This window comes from Bufo bufo, chromosome 8 (genome assembly GCF_905171765.1).
Source record: "Bufo bufo chromosome 8, aBufBuf1.1, whole genome shotgun sequence".
In the NCBI taxonomy this organism is placed as follows: Eukaryota; Metazoa; Chordata; class Amphibia; order Anura; family Bufonidae; genus Bufo; species Bufo bufo.
In genome coordinates this window covers 44328251-44342716 of record NC_053396.1, presented here as the reverse complement: position 1 = coordinate 44342716, position 14466 = coordinate 44328251, and positions in this window count along the sequence as shown.

Below are 14466 nucleotides of genomic sequence, written 5' to 3'. Positions count from 1 at the left end.
TGCAGATGGACAATGACCCAAAGCATACTGCAAAAGCAACCAAAGAGTTTTTTAAGGGAAAGAAATGGAATGTTATTCAATGGCCAAGTCAATCACCTGACCTGAATCCGATTGAGCATGCATTTCATTTGCTGAAGACAAAACTGAAGGGAAAATGCCCCAAGAACAAGCAGGAACTGAAGACAGTTGCAGTAGAGGCCTGGCAGAGCATCTCCAGGGATGAAACCCAGCGTCTGGTGATGTCTATGCGTTCCAGACGTCAGGCTATAATTGACTGCAAAGGATTTGCAACCAAGTATTGAAAAGTGAAAGTTTGATTTATGATTATTATTATGTCCCATTACTTTTGGTCCCTTAAAAAGTGGGAGGCACATATGCAAACTGTTGTAATTCCTACACCGTTCACCTGATTTGGATGTAAATACGCTCAAATTAAAGCTGACAGTCTGCAGTAAAAGCACATTTTGTTCGTTTAATATTAAATCTATTGTGGTGGTGTATAGAGCCAAAAATGTCAGAATTGTGTCGATGTCCCAATATTTATGAACCTGACTGTATATAGGAGCTTTCATCATTTGTGTGAACTGCTAAAGAAGGACAATATTTTTTATTTAATTTCTTCTGGTATAGTACTGTTGAACTGCAAAAAACAACCAAGAATTAAAAAAAAATTGTTATGAATATTGAGTTTAAATTTCCCCTGATGATACTGTGATGGAAGTGGCTCTTTAGGGCTACTCATGTATTTTCTGTGCATTATTTCTTTTTTTTTTTGCCTTATCTGTTAGAAGGCAGTTAGCAGTAGGAGCAATATATTAAGAAATAGAGGTTTGTATAGTTTTACACATTCTGATACTTTTAATTATGGAACAAAGCCTATAAATGCTTATCTGTTGAGTTTATATTTCAAATTACTACAATTTGGGTTATAATTAGATGTAAATTTGCTCACTGTTGCTTATTATTAAAACAATAAAGGGGTTGCCCTCATAAAGACTAACCCTTTCTATAAATCCTAATAGAACATACTGATGTCTGAGGGAGTTTCCATCATTAGAATTGACAGCATGAACCCTAATATATGGCAAAATCCTGCTTCCTGAAGCAAAAACAGCATATCATCCGTGGTTAGAGAAGTTTGACTGCGATCTGCTAATTATCTGCTAATCTGTTTACATGGGGCTGATTAAAAATGCAAACATTGTGTGCATATAAATAAATATAGATAAGTGAAGTTATCAAAAATTCGATTCGGCTGCTTGACTAAAGTTCACAAAAAAATTTGATTTATTACAAATTATTTTGTCACGAATGGCATTCCATTATACAGTTGTGTTCAAAATAATAGGAGTGTGTTTAAAAAAGTGAATAAAGCTCCAAAATCCTTCTAATAGCTTGTATTTCCATACACACAAATGCATTGGGAGCACTACACATTCTAGTACAAATAAAAACATGAAGAGAAATATTCAAATATAAAATTTGTGTTGCACTCTAAAAAAAAATTAAGAAAAGTGAATATTACACAGGTGAAAAAAATTGCAGTGTTTGTATTCTTCTTTACAAACTCAAACCTTCACTATATAAACTGAAAAATGTTTCAAGATTTTGCTTTCCTTTGAATCACTTAACTAATATTTAGTTGTATAACCACTGTTTCTGAGAACTGCTGTACATCGGTGTTGCATGGAGTCAACCAACTTCTGGCACCTGTGAACAGGTATTCCAGCCCAGGATGATTGGACTACATTCCACAGTTCTTCTATATTTCTTGGTTGTCACCCCACAAGTTTTCTATTGGATTAAGATCCAGGGATTGGGCTGACCACTCCATAACGTCAATATTGTTGGTCTGGAACCAAGATGTTGCACGTTTACTGGTGTGTTTGGGGTCATTGTCTTGTTGGAACACCCATTCCAAGGATATTTCCTCTTCAGCATAAGGCATCATGACTAGGGATGAGCGAATCCGAACTGTATAGTTTACATTTATGTAAAAGTTCGGGTTCGGCGCTTTCTTGGCGCTTTTTGAAAGGCTGCAAAGCAGCCAATCAACAAGCGTCATACTACTTGCCCCAAGAGGCCATCACAGCCATGCCTACTATTGGCATGGCTGTGATTGGCCAGTGCAGCATGTGACCCAGCCTCTATTTAAGCTGGAGTCACGTAGCGCCGCACGTCACTCTGCTCTGATCAGTGTAGGGAGAGGATGCAGCTGCTGTTAGGGCAAGATTAGGCAGGGATTAACTCAGCAAAAACACTTAATGAAGTGATCGATCTACAGCTGTAAATCATTAAACTTCTGCTAGTTAATTGCTCACTGTTTTTAGGCTGCCCAGAGCATTTTTCTGTCACTTTTTTCTGGGGTGATCGGCGGCCATTTTGTGTCTTGTGGTGCGCCAGCACAACCTGCCACCAAGTCCATTTAACCATCAATAGTAGTGATTTTTTTTTTTTGCTATATCCTACATCAGGGGCTTGGCTGTGCTTATTGTCACCCCTAAAAACTCAGGATAGAATTTTCTATATTTTATTGAGGGGTGAAATTTACTTGCAAAAATAGCAATCCCCTAAATCTGGTGTTCCAGCTGTGGCTAGTCAAGTGTAATACTGTCTGCTGTCTGGCAAAGGATATATATTTTTCTGGGGTGAAATTCAATTGCCAAAATAGCAATACCCTAAATCTGGTGTTCCAGCTGTGGCTGGACAAGTTTTTTAGTGTCCGTCAAAGCATAGTTTTTGTTCTGGGTTGAAATTCGATTCTCAAAATAGCAATACCCTAAATCAGTGGTTTCTGCTGTTGCAGGCCAGGTTTAAATCTGTCCTTAAAAGGGTATATTAAACAAGCTGTTAAATTACAATTGCTGAAAGGATAAGCCTTTAAATTTACACGCACTATTGTGGATCTCACATAGTGTATTTCTGTCCGTTAAAGGGTATATTACATTCAAGGTGCAAATTCAAGTGCTGATAGGGTCATCCTCAATAACTTCACAAGCTACCGTGCATCTTCAAGTGTAATTCTGTCCGTAAAAGGACACCTTTCATCCAGGGCCTAAATACTAGGCCTACAATTTATATTCCCCTAAATCTGTGGTTACTGCTATGCCTGTATTAGTGTAATACGGTACTTAAATAGATAGCCAGATAGTGTTAGGTGCCTGTAAAAAAAGGCCTGAATTTGAATTCAATACATTGGGCCAAATTATTTTTTTCTTATTGTGGTAACAATGAGAAAAACATCTAGTAAGGGATGAGGACATGGTCGTGGTTGTTTAAGTGGACCCTCTGGTGCTGGGAGAGGACGTGGCCGTTCTGATACAGCCACACGTCCTAGTGAACCAACTACCTCAGGTCCCAGTAGCCGCCAGAATTTACAGCGATATTTGGTGGGGCCCAATGCTGTTCTAAGGATGCTAAGGCCTGAGCAAGTACAGGCATTAGTCAATTGGCTGGCCGACAGTGGATCCAGCACGTTCACATTATCTCCCACCCAGTCTTCTGCAGAAAGCACACAGATGGCGCCTGAAAACCAAGCCCATCAGTCTGTCACATCACCCCCATGCATATCAGGGAAACTGTCTGATCCTCAACTTATGCAGCAGTCTCTTATGCTGTTTGAAGACTCTGCTGGCAGGGTTTCCCAAGGGCATCCACCTAGCCCTTCCCCAGCGGTGGAAGACATAGAATGCACTGATGCAGAACCATTTATGTTTCCTGATGATGAGGACATGGGAATACCACCTCAGCACGTCTATGATGATGACGAAACACAGGTGCCAACTGCTGCGTCTTTCTGCAGTGTGCAGACTGAACAGGAGGTCAGGGAGGAAGACTGGGTGGAAGACGATGCAGGGGACGATGAGGTCCTAGACCCCACATGGAATGAAGGTCGTGCCACTGACTTTCAGAGTTCGGAGGAAGAGGCAGTGGTGAGACCGAGCCAACAGCGTAGCAAAAGAGGGAGCAGTGTGCAAAATCAGAACACCCACCGCCAAGAGAGTTCGCCTGCTACTGGCCACCGCCACCTGGGACTGAGCACCCCAAAGGCAGCTTCAAGGAGTTCCCTGGCGTGGCAGTTCTTCAAACAATGTGCTGATGACAAGACCCGAGTGGTTTGCATGCTGTGCCATCAGAGCCTGAAGCGAGGCATTAACGTTTTGAACCTTAGCACAACCTGCATGACCAGGCATCTGCATGCAAAGCATGAACTGCAGTGGAGTAAACACCTTAAAAACAAGGAAGTCACTCAGGCTCCCCTTGCTACCTCTTCTGTTTATGCCTCGGCCTCTTCCTCTGCCTCTGGAGGAACGTTGGCACCTGCCGCCCAGCAAACAGAGGATGTACCACCAACACCACCACCTTCGTCACCAAGCATCTTTATCATGTCATACGGCAGCGTTCAGCTCTCCATCTCACAAACATTTGAGAGAAAGCGTAAATTCCCACCTATCCACCCTCAATCCCTGGCCCTGAATGCCAGCATTTCTAAACTACTGGCCTATGAAATGCTGTCATTCAGGCTGGTGGACACAGACAGCTTCAAACAGCTCATGTCGCTTGCTGTCCCACAGTATGTTGTTCCCAGCCGCCACTACTTCTCCAAGAGAGCCGTGCCTTCCCTGCACAACCAAGTATCCGATAAAATCAAGTGTGCACTGCGCAATGTCATCTGCGGCAAGGTCCACCTAACCACAGATACGTGGACCAGTAAGCATGGCCAGGGACGCTATATCTCCCTAACTGCACACTGGGTAAATGTAGTGGCGGCTGGGCCCCAGGCGGAGAGCTCTTTGGTGCACGTCCTTCCGCCGCCAAGGATTGCAGGGCAACATTCTTTGCCTCCTGTAGTCTCCTCCTCCTACTCGGCTTCCTCCTGCTCTTCTTCCACCTGCTCATCCAGTCAGCCACACACCTTCACCACCAACTTCAGCACAGCCCGGGGTAAATGTCAGCAGGCCATTCTGAAACTCATATGTTTGGGGGACAGGCCCCACAACGCGCAGGAGTTGTGGCGGGGTATTGAACATCAGACCGACGAGTGGTTGCTGCCGGTGAGCCTCAAGCCTGGCCTGGTGGTGTGCGATAATGGGCAAAATCTCGTCGCAGCTCTGGGACTAGCCGATTTGACGCACATCCCTTGCCTGGCGCATGTGCTGAATTTGGTGGTGCAGAAGTTCATTCACAACTACCCCAACATGTCAGAGCTGCTGCATAAAGTGCGGGCCGTCTGTGAGCGCTTCCGGCGTTCATATCCTGCCGCTGCTCGCCTGTCTGTGCTACAGCGTAACTTCGGCCTTCCCACTCACCGCCTCATATGCAACGTGCCCACCAGGTGGAACTCCACCTTGCACATGCTGGACAGACTGTGCGAGCAGCAGCAGGCCATAGTGGAGTTTCAGCTGCAGCACGCACGGGTGAGTCGCACTGCGGAACAGCACCACTTCACCACCATTGACTGGGCCTCCATGCGAGACCTTTGTGCCCTGTTGCGCTGTTTCGAGTACTCCACCAACATGGCCAGTGGCGATGATGACGCCGTTATCAGCGTTACAATACCACCTCTATGTCTCCTTGAGAAAACACTTAGGGCGATGATGGAAGAGGAGGTGGCTCAGGAGGAGGAGGAGGAGAAAGAGGGATCATTTTTAGCACTTTCAGGCCAGTCTCTTAGAAGTGACTCAGAGGGAGGTTTTTTTGCAACAGCAGAGGCCAAGTACAAATGTGGCCAGACAGGGCCCACTACTGGAGGACGAGGAGGATGAGGATGGGGAGGAGGTGGAGGAGGATGAGGATGAAGCATGTTCACAGGGGGGTGACACCCAATGCAGCTCGGGCCCATCACTGGTGCGTGGCTGGGGGGAAACGGAGGACGATGACGATACGCCTCCCACAGAGGACAGCTTGTCCTTACCTCTGGGCAGCCTGTCACACATTAGCGACTACATGCTGCAGTGCCTGCGCAACGACAGCAGAGTTGTCCACATTTTAACGTGTGCGGACTACTGGGTTGCCACCCTGCTGGATCCCCGGTACAAAAACAATGTGCCCACCTTACTTCCTGCACTGGAGCGTGATAGGAAGATGCGTGAGTACAAGCGCACGGTGGTAGACACGCTACTGAGAGCATTCCCAAATGTCACAGGGGAACAAGTGGAAGCTTAAGGCGAAGAGAAGCATGAGGTCGCCAACGCAGCTGTGTCACGGCCAGCTCCTCTGAGGGCAGGGTTAGCATGGCAGAGATGTGAAAAAGTTTTGTCACCATGCCACAGCTAACTGCACCACCACCTGATACGGAACGTGTTAGCAGGAGGTAGCATTTCACTAACATGGTGGAACAGTACCTGTGCACACCCCTCCACGTACTGACTGATGGTTCGGCCCCATTCAACTTCTGGGTCTCCAAATTGTCCACGTGGCCAGAGCTAGCCTTTTATGCCTTGGAGGTGCTGGCCTGCCCGGCGGCCAGCGTTTTGTCTGAACGTGTATTCAGCACGGCAGGGGGCGTCATTACAGACAAACACAGCCGCCTGTCCACAGCCAATGTGGACAAGCTGATGTTCATAAAAATGAACCAGGCATGGATCCCACAGGACCTGTCCATCCCTTGTGCAGATTAGACATTTATAACTACCTCCCCTTAACAATATATTATTGTATTCCAGAGCACTTCTTCATTCAATCCTCTTTTTTTAATTTTACCATTATATTGCGGGGCAACCCAAAGTTGAATGAACCTCTCCTCCGTCTGGGTGCCAGGGGCCTAAATATCGTAAACTGGCCTGTTCCAATGGTGGGTGACATGAAGCCTGATTCTCTGCTATGGGACCTCTCTCCTCTGTCTGGGTGCCGGGGCCTAAATATCTGACAGTGGCCTGTTCCAGTGGTGGGTGACATGAAGCCTGATTCTCTGCTATGACATGAAGCCTGATTCTCTGCTATGGGACCACTCTCCTCTGTCTGGGTGCCAGGGCCTAAATATCTCACAGTGGCCTGTTCCAGTGGTGAATGACATGAAGCCTGATTCTCTGCTATGACATGAAGCCTGATTCTCTGCTATGGACCTCTCTCCTCTGTCTGGGTGCCGGGGCCTAAATATCTGACAGTGGCCTGTTCCAGTGGTGGGTGACATGAAGCCTGATTCTCTGCTATGACATGAAGCCTGATTCTCTGCTATGGGACCTCTCTCCTCTGTCTGGGTGGCGGGGCCTAAATATCTGAAAGTGGCCTGTTCCAGTGCTGGGTGACATGAAGCCTGATACTCTGCTATGGGACCTCTCTCCAATTGATATTGGTTCATTTTTATTTATTTATTTTTATTTTAATTCATTTCCCTATCCACATTTGTTTGCAGGGGATTTACCTACATTTTGCTGCCTTTTGCAGCCCTCTAGCCCTTTCCTGGGCTATTTTACAGCCTTTTTAGTGCCGAAAAGTTCAGGTCCCCATTAACTTCAATGGGGTTCGGGTTCGGGGCGAAGTTCGGGTCGAGTTCGGATCCCGAACATTTTCGGAAAGTTCGGCCGAACTTCTCGAACCCGAACATCCAGGTGTTCGCTCAACTCTAATCATGACTAGAGTTGAGCGGACACCTGGATATTCGGGTTCGACGGGTTCGGCCGAACTTCGGAAAAAGGTTCGAGTTTGGGACCCAAACTTGACCCCGAACCCGAACCCCATTGAAGTCAATGGGGGCCCGAACTTTTGAGCACTAAAATGGCTGTAAAAATGTCATGGAAATGGCTAGAGGGCTGCAAATGTTGTCAAAATGTGGTTAATAGCATGGCAAGTGCTCTGCAAACAAATGTGGATAGGCAAATGACTTAAAATAACATAAAATACCTAAAAATAAAAAAATAATAATCTTGATCTAGGAGGACCAGGTCCATGTGGAGTAGAAGGTTGAGGTGGCGGTGGATGTGGCGGTGTAGGTTGAAGCGGCGGTGGAGGAGGAGGAGGTAGCCTACACTTCTTTTTGGTTTTCAATTTTATTTTTTAAATTAGGGTGCACCCCAAAACATTGGGAAATATAACCTGTGATAACCCCCTCCAGTCATGCTAAACACACGTTCAGACAATACTCTGGCTGCAGGGCAGGCCAGCACCTCCAAGGGGTAAAGGGCAAGCTCAGGCCATGTGCCCAATTTAGAGACCCAGAAGTTGCAGGGGCTGACCCCTGTCAGTCAGTTCGTGTAGGCGTACTGCCCCACCATGTCGCACGTTCCCATGATGTTCACGATCCAATTTGATATCTGCTCTATTAACTTTCGATGTTCTTGTATGCGCCTACCATGGTGATCACGTATGGCGGGGAATCAGGGTTCCAGGCCAGAGAGGGAGCATGAGAAAGAGAGAACACATCCAAGGTAGGATTCATTTTTTCAAATTTAAAAATATAGAGTTGAAATATGGGAGAAATTATTAAAGCGTAAAACTGTGACAATTTTTCAAAGCTTAAGCATTATATGAAAGGATGTGGCACCCATTAATTACTGAATAATATATTACATTTTATTCCCTGTCACCTAAGCATAGCAGGTGTTTATTCACGTCTAAAATTGTATAATGTCAACCCAAGAATGTAACAGAAAAATTATTGAAATTTATTAAGCTGTCAACTAGGTAGAGGAGGGGTATATTACACCCAAAAATTGGTGAATTTCACCAAAAAATTTAACTGACAAAATATATATTTTTTTCGGTCTACTAGGTATAGGAGTGGTACATCACATCCAAAAATTGGTGAATTTCACCAGAATATATCTGACAATTTTTTTTTTTGTTTAACCTGTCTACTAGGTATATCAGTGGTACTATACACCTAAAAATTGGTGAATTTCACCCGAAAATGTTACTGACAATTTTTTTTAATTTTATTACCAGTCTACAAGGTTACTATACACACCAAAATTGGTGATTTTCACCCTAAAATGTAAATGACAATTTTTTTTTTTAACCGGCCTACTAGGTATAGCAGTGGTACTATACACCCAAAAATCTGTGAATTTCACCAGAAAATGTAAATGACAAAGTAGTGAAATTATATAAAATAAAACACGTACAAAAATAAAAAAATGGATTTATGAGGTGGAGTTCCATATGGAGTAAGAGTTTGAGGAGGCGGTTGACGTAGCGGAGTAGGTGGAAGCGGCGGTGGAGGAGGACAAGATAGCCAACACAGGTTTTTGGTTTTAATTTAATTTTGTAAAATTAAGGTACACTCCAAAAGAGTGTGAAATATCCAAAATACAAACATGAGCAATTGCGCTGCAGAATAACAATGGCTACTTAGTGCCGGTATACATGTCTATTCTGCACAAGGTACGGACAAGTCCTGAGGGATCCATGCCTGGTTAATTTTAATGAACGTGAGCTTGTCCACATTGGCTGTGGACAGGCGGCTGCGCTTGTCTGTGATGACGCCTCCTGCCGTGCTAAATACACCTTCAGATAATACACTGGCTGCAGGGCAGGCCAGCACCTCCAAGGCGTAAAGGGCAAGCTCAGGCCATGTGCCCAATTTTGAGACCCAGAAGTTGAAGGGGGCAGACCCGTCATTCAGTACGTGTAGGCGTGTGCACACATATTGCTCCATCATGTTGGTGAAATGCTGCCTTCTGCTAAGACGTTCCATATCAGCTGGTGGTGCTGGTTGTTGTGGGGTGCTGAAAAAGCTTTTCCACATTTTGGCCATGTTAACCCTGCTTTCTGAGGTGCTGGCGGTGCCCCAGCTGCGTTGGCCACCTCTTCCTCGTCCTCTGCCTTCGCCTTGTGCTTCCACTGTGCCCCCTCTGTCAGGTGGGAATGCCACTAGCAGCATGTCTACCAGCGTGCGCTTGTACTCGCGCATCTTGCGATCACACTCCAGTGAGGGAATTAAGGATGGTACATTGTCCTTGTAACGGGTATCCAGCAGCGTGGCCACCCAGTAATCAGCACAAGTTAGAATGTGGGCAAGTCGGCGGTCATTGCGGAGACACTGCAGCATGTAATCACTCATGTGTGCCAGGCTGCCCAGAGGCAACAAAAAGCTGTCCTCTGTGGGAGGTGTATCGTCTGTGTCCTCTGTATCCCCCCATCCAAGCACCAGTGATGGCCATGAGCTGGTCTGGGTGCCTCCCTGCTGTAAACATGGTTCCTCCTCCTCATTGTCATGGATGAGATTGCAGATAGCTGGAACCTATAAATAAATGAGCGACTGGCTTGATCCCAAACTAAGGAGCTTATAGGTGAGTCCTATAAAACCCTAAGAGCTCTCCCTGACTGCTATGCAAATACAAGGGTCTCGATAGTAGACGATTGCATGCCCACGTACCTAAGCCTGTGTGACACCTGAAAACCCTATAATAGTGAGGGGACACGACCACCAGCTCCCTGCACTTAATACGGACGGAGTCAGGGTCACCTAGAATCAAGCCAGCAAACAAACACAATAAAGTAAAAGGACTTATCTGAGCAAACAGCAGACGCAGCCTCCAGCAATGAACACTTCATCCAGGAAGTAGTATAAACCGCAAAATGAGGCAGTATGGGAGGGAATATAAAGGAAGACGATTATGTATAAATTAGTGACACCTGGCAGAAGGAAAGGAGACGAGAAAGTGAAAACAAAACAAAGAACATCATACAATAGGTAGAGAAAAACGTCTGCCAGAGCTTCTCGCAGAACTGGCTGTGACAGTACCCCTCCCTCTACGGATGGACTCCGGACACTCAGAGCCCACCTTCTCAGGATGAGACCTATGGAAAGCCCTGATGAGACGAGTGGCCTTAATGTCCGCCACTGGGACCCACATCCTCTCCTCAGGATGATAACCCTCCCAATGAATGAGGTACTGAAGAGAACCGTGGATAATGCGAGAATCAACAATCCTAGAGACCTGAAATTCAAGATTACCATCAACAATAATCGGAGGAGGAGGCAAAGAGGAGGGTACAGTGGGCTGGACATAAGGTTTTAATAGGAACTTGTGAAAAACATCATGGATCTTCCAAGTCTGAGGAAGATCAAGACGGAAAGCAACGGGATTGATGACGGACAAGATCTTGTAAGGCCCAATAAACTTAGGACCCAACTTCCAGGAGGGAACCTTCAGTTTGATATTCTTTGTAGACAACCACACCAGATCACCCACATTCAGGTCCGGACCAGGCACACGTCTCTTATCCGCCACACGCTTATATCGCTCACTCATCCTCTTCAGATTACCCTGAATCTTTTGCCAAATAAATGACAAAGACGAGGAAAATCTCACCTCATCAGGTAAACCAGAAGACCCCTCTCCAGAAAATGTCCCAAACTGCGGATGAAACCCATATGCACCAAAAAATGATGACTTATCAGAGGACTCCTGGCGACGATTATTTAAAGCAAACTCAGCAAGGGACAAAAAAGAATTCCCCAATCCTCCTGATTCTCCGCCACAAAACAGCGCATATATGTCTCCAGATTCTGATTGACACGTTCGGTCTGACCATTCAACTGCGGGGGAAAAGCAGAAGAGAACGACAACCGAACCCCCAAGCGAGAACAGAAAGCCTTCCAGAATCTGGAAACAAATTGCGTGCCCCTATCAGAAACGATGTCTGAAGGGATGCCATGCAATTTAACAATATGATCAACAAACGCTTGCGCCAGCGTCTTAGCATTGGGTAACCCAGGAAAGGGAATGAAATGTGCCATTTTGCTAAAAGGGTCCACTACCACCAGAATCACAGTCTTCCTCGAGGAACGAGGCAGGTCCCTAATGAAGTCCATGGACAGATGCGTCCAAGGACGGGAAGGAATGGGTAACGGGTGGAGAGAACCCGATGGCCGTAAATGAGGGACCTTGGCACGAGCGCAGGTCTCACAGGCTGCCACAAAACCCTCAACCGTCTTACGACGAGCCGGCCACCAGAATCTCCGAGCAATGAGATCCACTGTGGCTCTACTCCCCGGGTGCCCAGCAAGGACAGTATCGTGGTGCTCCTTAAAAACCTTGTGTCATAAAGCGAGAGGCACAAACATCCCCCAGGAGGACAAAGATCAGAAGCCTCTGCCTGGGCTGCCTGAACCTCTGCCTCCAAATCAGGATAAAGAGCAGAGACGAACACCCCTTCAGCCAAAATGGGACCCGGGTCTTCAAAGTTCCCCCCTCCCGGAAAACAACATGACAGGGCATCCGCCTTCACATTTTTAACCCCAGGGCGGAACGTAACCACAAAATTAAACCTAGAAAAGAACAAAGACCATCTGGCCTGTCTTGGGTTCAGACGCTTGGCCGATTCCAAGTAGGCCAGATTCTTATGGTCGGTAAACACGGTAATAGGGTCAACCAATATTAACTTTCGTATGTATGAAAATCCAAAAAGCTTTATTGTAAATATATATAAGCATAAACAGTACATACATGTATTATAAAACAGGCAGCACAAGGCGGGACATACAGATGAGGAGCAGGACCCAAGGAGAGGCCGGGAGATCAGTGCAAAAAAAAATAATAATACAGGGAAAAAGAATACTAGCTGAAAGAGCATACCTCAGAGTCTCATAGCAGCAACGCCCCAAACACAATGCAACAGAGGCGATTGTGGAGACTGAGGTTTAAGATGGAAGGAACACAAAGGAACACAATTAAACATACCCTGAATGGTGCAAAGATCTCTCGGCCAACTCATGACCCAACGCCGTTTCGCCAGTAGATCTGGCTTCTTCTGGGGATACGGAAACACATAAAAACATCTCCCCTATATAGTGCCCACACAGGTGTGTGGAAGATAATTAAGATTGCAAGACCTGAATGACGTCAGCACCAATGGAATTGGAGCCCCAGTACTAATGGGGGCAGGACTAAGCTGACAGAGCGAGCATGTGAGCAAGCACATGACAGCAGTGTCAGAGGTGCATCATAAGACACACACTGACCATGCCAGGAAAGCCAATCAGTAGCCTATGTAGTCATATGGAGGAGGAATCGGGGGCAGTGCAGTAGGTGCGGCCAAACGTCTGAGTGACAGCGGCACCAACAAAACATGAGGCCTCAAACTCCAAGGGGTGGAGGGATAGTGATGTGGCGATCGCGTGACACAGCACGTGACCGCAATGTCACGGGCGCCGCCAAGGCAATGCCCGCACTGCAACACCACAAGCAGTGGTGGACGCCCCACCCCGGCAACGCAGGCAAGCCTTAGTGACGGAGCGGTCACGTGATGCGGCACACGACCGCGGCGGCACATTTAAGGCCGCTTTCACACCTGCATTCAGAGTGGATCCGTCTGGTGTCTGCACTGACGGATCCGCTCCCACAATGCAGACGTTGGGATCCGCTCAAAACAGATCCATCTGCACCATAGCTCAGAAGAATTCCAAGTGTGCAAATTAGTCAGACGGACCCGTCCAGACCCCACACCTAAAGTCAATGGGGGATGGACCCGCTCAAAATCGCACCACATTGTGTCAACTTCAAACGGATCCGCACCCACCGACCCACATTGCAAGTCCGGACGGATCCATCTGGCTCCGCACGGCCAGGCGGACACCCGAACGCTGCAAGCTGCGCCCGGGTGTCCGCCCGCTGAGCGGAACGGAGGCCAGGCGAAGCCAACCCAATGCACTCCGAGTGGATCCTCATCCGCTCAGAATGCACTGGGGCTCCACGGATCCGTTCGGGGCCACCCACGAGAGCCCCAAAACAGAACCCACAAGCGGAACCCCGAACACTAGTGTGAAAGGAACGCCCAATGCGGATACACATACCAGCCCACAGACTCCTCTAAATATGGGCAGATGATCAAAGTGCATGGAAACTTATTAAGTATAGGTCAGGGTAAAAAGTACCAGGCCAGTGGCTGGGAGCTGATATAGAATACGAAAGCACACAGTTAACCCCTCATTATCCTAATGGACGGCAGATAACTACATTGCGCTGTGGACAGGTGGATTACACCCCACCACACCGCAATGTTGTGTTAAGAGACCATGTTCAGACTCATTATAATCGCACCGTGTACAGTGTAAAAAGTGCGTACCATATATTATGAAGAGGAATAATGGCAAAAATGTCAGTATTCCAAGACAACAGCTGACTTAGTTTTACATAAAGTGCTAATGCATAAACCAGATATAATATATATATATATATATATATATATATATATATATATATACATAAATATTGACAGGAGCATCCAACCTAAGGGGCTGAATTATTACAATATTGGATCATACACAATTGCTGGGAAGATAAGTGCCAGTAGAGTACAAATTAGATTATAATAAAACGCACTCAAGATAATTATATACTTAAAAAAGGTAAGAGAGGCGCAAGTGAAAAGCAAGTGAAAAGAGTGCTCGGTGAAGACTATAAAATTATTATTATACATCATGGTGAAAATATATGGTTGGAACATCTCGAAAGAAGGGGAGATATTGTGTAATATTGATGGAACAATCGTAGTTGTATAACCAGCATATGGCCCGGGGAA